Here is a 10,443-nt window from a genome sequence, read left to right on the forward strand (position 1 = left end):
TAACCTTGGTAATCTACTGTTCTGAGAAATAAAAAATGCGTGCAAAAATATTTCATGAATGATATTCATCACCCTATTTATTTTAATATTAAAATAAAAGAACTCTCCTAAATGCCTAGTATTATAGGATTAGTAAAATAAAGCATGGAACATTCACATTTCCAATAGCAGTGCTATTCTGTATTTGTTCATCCATGTTGTATTGTTAAATCAAATAAAATACACAACAAAAATTCTACTTACAATCTGTTTTTAAATGTATTTGTATCATATTATGTTCAATAAAAGTTTACCAAACAATAGTTTTAGTCACAATCTGATTTTAAGTGTATTTTTGTTATAATGTAGGAAATTCCAGTAAAGATAAACAGATTTATGACATCTGCTCCTCCCAACACACACACACACACACACACACACACACACACACACACACAGGTTTTACTAGAGCAGTTGTTTTCAAACTTGACTACACATTGGAATATCCTGGGGAATTTTTAAAATCATAATACCCAGGATACATCCATGTAAAATCAGAATCCCAGGTTGGAACAGGGAGGGACCGAGCATCTGTATTTTTTTAAATTCCCCACTGGGTCCAATGTTGAGCCAAATTTAGAACCAATCAGCTACAGCCTTGCTGCTCACATGTGGTCCATGAACCTGCATGCAACAGTGGCAACCACCAGGAGCTGGTTAGAAAGGCAGAAACTTGGGCTCCACTCACATCACAATAGTCATTATAACAAGATTCTCAGGTGATTTCATTAAAGTCCAAGAAGCACTGATAGAGACCTGTTTTCATCTCTCGAAGATGGGATTTTATTGGAGTAAAGAGTTCTGAGGTTCAAAATATAGAGATTTGTTGGAAACAGGTTTAGAAAGTTATGTATCTCCTTGCTCTTGGGGAAAAAAAACTGCATCAGGATTTTTCCTCTTTTGTCTAAAAGAAAAAGAAATTTCCAGACTTTGAGTTCAATATTAACTTTCTTGATTGTCTTTTTGAAGAGACATATTAGCCAAGTAAATTCATGAGCTGAACTTTAACAAATTCACCAAGTTTCTAGAGGAATTATATAATATATCTCTTGTCCGGATCAAAAGAAAATTTGAGTCACTCCTATACGTCATTCTAGTCCCAACTGTTGTTTAAGACAAATAAGCTCAAAATGGATCAAAGACCTAAATGTAAGGCCAGACACTATCAAACTCTTAGAGGAAAACACAGGCAGAACACTCTATGACATAAATCACAGCAAGATCCTTTTTGACCCACCTCCTAGAGAAATGGAAATAAAAACAAAAATAAACAAATGGGACCTAATGAAACTTCAAAGCTTTTGCACAGCAAAGGAAACCATAAACAACACCAAAAGACAACCCTCAGAATGGGAGAAAATATTTGCAAATGAAGCAACTGACAAAGGATTAATCTCCAAAAATTATAAGCAGCTCATGCAGCTCAATAACAAAAAAACAAACAACCCAATCCCAAAATGGGCAGAAGACCTAAATAGACATTTCTCCAAAGAAGATATGCAGACTGCCAACAAACACATGAAAGAATGCTCAACATCATTAATCATTAGAGAAATGCAAATCAAAACTACAGTGAGATATCATCTCACACCAGTCAGAATGACCATCATCAAAAAATCTAGAAAGAATAAATGCTGGAGAGGGTGTGGAGAAAAGGGAACCCTCTTGCACTGTTGGTGGGAATGTAAATTGATACAGCCACTGTAGAGAACAGTTTGGACATTCTTTAAAAAACTACAAATAGAACTACCATATGATCCAGCAATCCCACTACTGGGCATATACCCTGAGAAAACCATAATTCAAAAAGAGTCATGTACCAAAATGTTCATTGCAGCTCTATTTACAATAGCCCAGAGATGGAAAAAACCTAAGTGTCCATCATCGGATGAATGGATAAAGAAGATGTGGCACATATATACAATAGAATATTACTCAGCCATAAAAGGAAACAAAATTGAGCTATTTGTAATGAGGTGGATAGACCTAGAGTCTGTCATACAGAGTGAAGTAAGTCAGAAAGAGAAAGACAAATACCATATGCTAACACATATATATGGAATTTAGGAAAAAAAAAATGTCATGAAGAACCTAGGGGTAAGACAGGAATAAAGACACAGACCTACTAGAGAATGGACTTGAGGATATGGGGAGGGGGAAGGGTAAGCTGTGACAAAGCGCGAGAGAGGCATGGACATATATACACTACCAAACGTAAGGTAGATAGCTAGTGGGAAGCAGTCGCATAGCCCAGGGAGATCAGCTTGGTGCTTTGTGACCACCTGGAGGGGTGGGATAGGGAGGGTGGGAGGGAGGGAGACGCAAGAGGGAAGAGATATGGGAACATATGTATATGTATAACTGATTCACTTTGTTATAAAGCAGAAACTAACACACCATTGTAAAGCAATTATACTCCAATAAAAAGGAAAAAAAAAGAAACTGTAATTGAGTGAAGTTAATAAAAGAAAAAAAAATCAGAGCTTGGGGAGGGGTATTTAAATGAGACAAACTTTTAAATTGAAAAAGCAATTGCCATACAAAGTATTTTGTGCGGGGAATAAATTTACATAATGGAAACTCAAGGCAACCTGAATTAATGTAAATAACCCAATGCAATAACAGTTTTATTTAGATAACAGCTATATACACATAGAAAATAAAGGCATTTTCCTCAGCCTTGAAATGGTATTCTTGTAATGGAAACCAGCATTATAAACGTTCAGTAACAGAAAAAAATTGGCTGATACACTGATATTTCTTGTGTTAACATATTAATGCAAACTCAGTCTCTCAGTAAACATCAACAGTGTTCTATATGGTGGATGAAAGTTAAAATTGAATTCTGTATCATAAATTTTTATTAGTGCTTCAGAGCTTTTAAAGTATTTTCTCTCTCCTTATTCATTGAATCCTCATCAAAACTCTGTAATGGATTTATATTCCCATTTTAGAGATAAACTAAAAGTTGGAAGAGTTCTATAGCATACCCAAGAACACATGTCCACAAGTGATAGAACATACACTCAGACCTAGAGTTTTCATTCTAAGTTTCTCCCATATCACAGCTTCTTTCCAAATAATTTAAATAATTCTATTTCTTTCAATATTTATTTTGTTCATTATGTTTTTTGAGAGTACACAAACATACATACACATATGTGCCTGTACTCACATACACACACACACACTTTGTGGTAATTCTGGCCAAAATCCAGGTCATAGGTATCCTGTTGTTAAATAAAATCATGTAAATTGACATTTTCAGATTCTAATGCCACCTGCCCTTCTACCGGAAACTCAATATGAAGAAATAGGGTCTTCTTTGGTTTCATCCATTATTCTGAGAGTCAGCATTAAAATCTACCTCTTATCCAGATTATTCTCAGTCACACTTAACCAAATTAGCAAAGGAATGGTTAAGAAGAAAATATCATTATGCAAAGTTAATTCTTAACTAAATTCTACTTTTTTTAAGAAATGTCATTCACTTCTCTTCAAACGTGCCTGAACACTTCCTATTACTCACCGTGTTTTATTTTCAATGTTACTTTTTTAGTTTAAAAGCTATCAAGTGTATTTTCATGGTGCAAACACAAGACATGGTAAACTGGTATATAAATGTCTAGAAGACAGATTAGAGTTTGTTTATTTAAATGTAACAGATAGTCACAAAATTTCTCACTTCATATTTCTATAGCTCATTTGGATTTCTTCTAATTCATGCTAGTTCACTTGATTATTTCCTTTTATGTGCCTGTGGTAAGCATTCCCTTCCATTTTTTCAAAGTGAAAGAAAATTTTTAGGAATTCTAATCAATCTTGATGTTAATATTCTATTTAATAGTTTTGCATTTACTGAAATCGTCACAGAAATAAGAAAACCCAAGGAGAAAATGGAAATAGATCTAAAATGATTTAATAATACAAATACAGTATAAACAATCAACCCTCAATTCCAAATAATTTCTATTCTAAAGAATTTATAATGATTTCTCCAATCCCATTTTATTTTCATTCAGCCAGCAGTATAATTCCAATATAAATAGAGATATCCTTTGGGATATTTGTTTATTAGTATAGGACAATATGTCTTCCCTATTCTTTGAAGTTAATTGTAGGCATTGTATAATATAGAACTGAAAATTGAGAAAGCAAATCTTAACTAAAATACCTAGTTATTTGAATATTCATATATTTTTCTTAATTATACATTCTCACTACTGGTATGAATGTACATAATTCAATTTCAGATCAAACTAAATTTTCAATCCAGCTCATACAAAGTGGTGTGTCTTAGTAAAGATTAAATAAATATTTCTCATGTACATTGTTAGAGTTAGAAAATCATATATTAGCCAACTAATTTTAAAAGGAAAAAACAAGGTATTAAATGCAAGGAAACATGTTAATTGTAACAGGAAGAAATTTATTTTTGTGTAGTAGTAGTCTCCAAATGTGGATCCCCCAAAAATCATCACTCCCAGTATTTACTCCTTTATATAGATAACCTCATCCTCTTGAGTATGGGCTAACACAACAATCTGCTTTTGAGATGGTTGTGTGTTTCTGTGTTATTTCCAAGGTTCGATCATAAGAAGCCTAGTAGATTACACATAGATCTCTTGAAATGCTTGGGCTAGGGGAAACCAGCCACTTGGTAAGAAGCCCTACACCTTCAAGCCATCATGCTGTGAGGAACCAAAAACAAACCACATGGAGAGAGAGAGGGAGAGAGAAAGAGGAAGAGAGAGGTACTTGACTAGCTCCCAGTTATTTAAGACACCCAAGACCAAGCACCAGAAGTATGAGTGAAATCTGATTGAAGAAGCACTCTTGGATATTTCAGTCCCAGGACATCTCATGTGGAGAAGAACCCAGGAATCAGGCTGACAGACAGAACTGAGGCTCCAGATATAAGGGTCCAGTTGACTCATCTAACCCCCTCTAACCAGATGAGTGCTCAGACAACAAAGAGCTGACATGAGCCATTCTCACTATATCTGACATATGTCCTGACCCTCAGAATTTTAAGCATAACTGTCATATAAATGAGCCAGAAAGATGGCCTCTCTGTTTTGGCCCTTAGGTTTTTATTCTTCACTACAGACTGAGACCTGTTAGTTCAAAATCCCTCCAGTGCCAAGTTCAATTTTTTACAAAACCAATTGCTTTAAAAATAGCTTAAACAAGCAGATTTTTAACCATTTAGAACCTGCCTGCTTTGCATAACCCCTGAGAAATCTCACCCAACATCTGCCAGCCGTAGTAAGATAAGCCTGTGGTTAAAAGACTCAAAAGATGCCACTGTTCTTCAGAGCTTTCTGACTCAAAGACTTTCCACTGTGCTGCTTGTACAACATCACCTAGATACTCTAGATACATAACCCCCCTCAGTAGCTTCTGGACAGACTCCTGCTGTGAGGGATTTCCCCCATGTTTGAACCTGTCAAAGCACAGCCCAATAACATATGTATAGACTTCTCTCACCTCTTATCCTTTGATCAGCCTACAAATCCCTTAAACTCCCTACAGTAATAAAATGACTTTTGTTTTATCAGACTAAATTTTGGGTCTCTTCATTAGGCAGCAGTGAGAAATAATAGAAGCAATTTAAACCATTTCCCTAAGGCATCCAAAGCCAGTTGTAAAATAACAACTAACTGCCCTGAGAAATTTACTAATGTTGTATTTTATGCATTATTCAAGTTAATTCATAAAAACTATGGTCCAAGGCTGAGATGGTAATGTTCTTGAAATGATATTACTTTTCATGGTCCATTATATCCTTATGAGGAACACTATGAGATGATAAAATATTTTAGTAAGAACAGGAGCAATTTTCCCCAAATTTAACTGTTACCAATGTGCAATGTAAAATCACAACCTTAGCAATCTTGTTCATAAAAAAAAAGCAGTTTTGGAACTAATCAACTGTTCCTAAATTGTTAATATTATTTTCTTATTTGTTTTCATTTAGTTTTTGCCATTTGTTAACATTCATTAACAGGTAAGTTGTAGCCAGAAGTTTACAGAAAATATTGAAGCAAAAATAAAACTTGGAAAATTAACAATTGATATCTGTAAATGCTTATAAATAACAAAAAAACTTCTTTATAACTGAGAAAATTAACCTTCTTGAAAATTAGAAATAGACTGCCATATCATTTTTTGGCAATATAACACTCTGATCTGCTTGCTGAACATATGTGTTCTGTGTCAGCATCATCTGAGAACACTGATGTGGAAGTGTTCTATCACACATTTTTGTCTTGCAAAATAAATAAGAATAAAATAGTAAGCCCTCTATTATTTAATGCATTTGGCTAAATCGTGTTTGAAGTTAACGAAAAATTTTAAGCTGGTCTCTGAACACTTACATGAGAACTGAGCATATTTTCCCCAGCACTGGTTTAGGAGCACCCCACAAATTCATAGTGATTGATGTATGCATATGGCTCTACTCTACTTGGCCATGTGAGAAAACATTCCAAAGAGCAGAGAAATTGAACTAGGGAAACCTAGGTTTTATTTCTGACTTTGCTACTTACTTGTAGGGTGATTTCATGCAAATTATATAATGAAATTGAGTACTCATTTATAAAATCATATTAATCTCAAACGGTCATTTTGAGAGTACATTATAATGCATCTGTTTTAAGTAACATTATTTTCATGGATTATTATAAAAGTCAGAACAATATTACATGGGTCTGAGGAGGAACAAGAATCTCTTTCTATTTAACTTACCAAGAAATTTTGTCACATGACCTAACACTTTCAGGAAAAGTCTTATATTCAGCTTATGCCATTTATATGCCACTTATGGCATAATATGGCAAGATGCACTGACTGGTAAAGACATTGGCAAAGTAGACTGCAATGTCCATTTAGAAGCTTTGTTTTTTGTTGTTGTTGTTTTTTCTTTTTGCGGTACGCGGGCCTCTCACTGTCGTGGCCTCTCCCATTGCGGAGCACAGGCTCTGGATGTGCAGGCTCAGCAGCCATGGCTCACGGGCCCAGCCGCTCTGCGTCATGTGGGATCTTCCCGGACCGGGGCACGAACCCATGTCCCCTGCATCGGCAGGCGGCCTCTCAACCACTGCGCCACCAGGGAAGCCCCATTTAGAAGCTTTGGAAGCAAAGAAAAGATAACATCAATATGACATAAATCACCATACCCAATAAAAAATATCAAATTCCATTCAACTTTCAGATAATAATTATTAATCATTAATTAATTATGGTTTAATTTTATCTCAGTCTTCTTAAAAGCATACACAATAATTATTTCCTTCATTTACCAATAAGGATATTGAGGTATCAGAGAAGTGACAGAGTCAAATCTCTGAACCCTCTCCAACTTCTCTCTTGATAAAAATTCTATTTCTGCATGTCAACACCTATAGGAAGGTATGGTTGGCTAGCATTCATTTAAAAGGGGGAAATAAAGTGGATTAAGGTGATGATTCTCAATTAGCTTAATATATTACCATCTGTGGAGATACTTGACTTTTTTGGAAGAGAACAATCGTTTACCTAAAGTTATTAAACACTTATTGTGGAATGTCAAGCATTAGGGACAGTCTAGTCATGCACTTCAGTGTCTCAGCTGGCATGGCTACTGTGCCAAAGAACAAAAGACCCAGGAAAACCTGGAGGGGCACTAGGCATGGTTGATGGGTTCAGTCAACCAAGGAATGAAAAACAGAAGCCAAAAGTAGGTCAAATTGCGAATTGATATTCAAAGATACAAGATACACACAAGTGCTTCAACCAAGTAAAATAGAACATTTAAGCTGAAATGGAGGGATGGAGTCTTAGGTAAACACAATGGCAAGGTTGCATTATGGTATGACAAGTAAAGGTATGAATTGAAAGGAACAGAAAGAAGATACCAAAATGCCAGAAGTAAGTGGACAGATTATAGGAGTAGAAGCAATATGTGAATCTATTTCATAAACTATAAAGCACCTTAAAATTTTAGTAAAAGCTCTCTTTTGCTCCATATTTATACTAATTCCTTCCCACCCAAATCCTTTTAGAGATTAGTTAACACTTACTTTGCGAATTTTCTGAATCCCCTTTCAGTATTCAACCCACTCCTATCTAGCTTGCAACCCCATGACCTTACTGTGACAATTCTCCATGGGGTTACCTGTGACTTCTAAGTGACTTAAATTAGTGGGCATCTTTAGCCCTGATCTTACATGAGTGGCACCAATACTAAACCCATTTGACCACTCTTTGTATAAACACTCTCCTCGCTAACTTCTATGATATCGCGTGTCCCTTATTTTTCTGGCTGCTCCTTCTCTTTCTTCTTTGCTGACTCAGTTTTCTCAACACAATCCTTAGATGTCAAATCCCCTTCCAGGCACATTCTTCTGTCCTTTCCTCTTTTCATTCTATACTCTCCTTGTGCAGTTCCACTCATCCCATGGTCTTCAGTTACCAGACATATTTTTGTGACTTTTACATATAAAACAGTAGTCCAGGACTCTTAGGCCCAGGTTGATATATCCAGTTCACATTGTCCTCACTTGCATGTTCCAGAGATACCCTGAACAGCCAGTTTAAAGCCAAACCCCTGAGTGTCTCCCCATCTGTTCTCCTTCCATTGTTCCCTATTGAACAGCACTCTCGTCCATCCAGTTCTTCAAGCCAGAACCTCATGGGTCATCCTTGGCTCTCTCCTCTTTCTCCATAGCCAATCCATTACTAAGCGTTGTTTATTTTACCTCATAATTTTAAATTTATCTGTTCCTCATTTCTCTCTATCTTTACCTAGTTCAAGTCTCTCGTGTGGATGCAATGCCATAGCTTCTTGACAGGGGCTTCTTCAAACTGCAGCAAAAGCATTTTTTAAAGCAATCTGTCCAGGTATTTCTTCTGTTTGAATCTCTTGAGAAAATGTGCAACATCTTTAACTAGTTCATAGGGTTTTGGGTGATCTACTCCCTAAGGCCATCTCTGGCCTCTCACATTCCTCTCCTCTGCAATCCGTTCACCAGCCACACCACATTGTTCCCACTGCATGAATAAGCCATGCACCCACCTGCCATAGCCTTTGTGCCTAGTGCACTCTTCCCTATTCCCTGCCATTGCCTAAATTAACTCCAATTTATCTTTGGATCCCAGCCCCAAACTCGCTTCCTCAGAGAGTCTTTCCTGACATGCTCCTGCCAGGTTCCTCCAAAAGAGTCCCCTATATACTCTCATTACATCCTGAACCTTTCACACATAGTATCTTCCACAGTGTGCAAATGTAGTTATTTGTGTGACTGTAAACCTGGGAGTAAGGAATGATGCTGGTCTTTGATCACCCCTGCAAACCCAGTGCCAAATACAGGAGCCATCGCAGAGTAGAGGTGCAGCATTTTCTGTTGAATAATTAAGTGAATGGATTGAACCAGCCAGGTGAATACCTTCTCATTTTTTCAAGGCTCTATCATGTCTTCCTCAAATGAAATATTTCCACCTTTGTGCTCGTAACTAACTCTGTTCATGTTCGTATCATATTTATCACACTGATGGTGTATTTGTATCCTTTTTCCAAAACAGGTTGTGAGTTCTTTAGTGGCCTGAGGTTAGAAATCATGTCTTCTTCACTGTTGTACACTGAGGTCTCTCACAGCACTGGGCATATCACAGGCTCTCAGGAGTGGAAGGAATTGAAATAGAGAAAAAGATGAACTCTGCTGGTTTGAAGATTTCAATTGGCCTTGCTTCTAGAATAAATCCGTTTGCACACAGGAGGTGAAGCCAAGCATTACTGAGGAAAATTGCTTAATCCGCTCTATATATTACAGATAATGTCCTGAATCTGCTTTCAGGCCCTGCCAACCTGCTGAATTTAAGAAAAATTCAAAGCTTTCTTCCTTTTTTTCTCTTTCTGCTTCTTCTCCTTGTCCTTCTCTTTCTCCCCCTTCATGGTAATTTCATGGTTTTTTTGGAAAGGATAGACTTTAAATCCGAAATGGCATTTTCTGGTTTTTTTAACAATTAAAATAAAGCATTAGTTTACAAAGCAGGTGACCAAGTTTTAAAGCTTATTACCCAGAGATAAGATGACAGAGACAGGAAGTAAGAATGAACTTTATTCTTAAAAGGGTTGTATTTATGAGTAATAAACTCTTGAATATTTACTAAGACAAACAATGTAATTAACCTTTAAAATTCACATTAAAAAGAAAAACTGTGTCCTCTCATGATCTGTCTGTTGAGGTATTTTTTGTCAACATAAATTCTCTAAGTGGGTTATTGTTTCTCACCAAGGTTGTCAATTCCTAGTTTATGTGCTCTGTTAAATATAACTGATAAATACATACTGAATTTTGCTTTTAATAACTGGCAATCTCTCACACAGTTTTATATGTGTGAGACATTGCCAGTTATTAAAAG

This window comes from Aethalodelphis obliquidens, unplaced genomic scaffold, assembly GCF_003676395.1.
Source record: "Aethalodelphis obliquidens isolate GAN/ISIS:26980383/991018 unplaced genomic scaffold, ASM367639v1 scaffold16, whole genome shotgun sequence".
NCBI classification, from domain to species: Eukaryota; Metazoa; Chordata; class Mammalia; order Artiodactyla; family Delphinidae; genus Aethalodelphis; species Aethalodelphis obliquidens.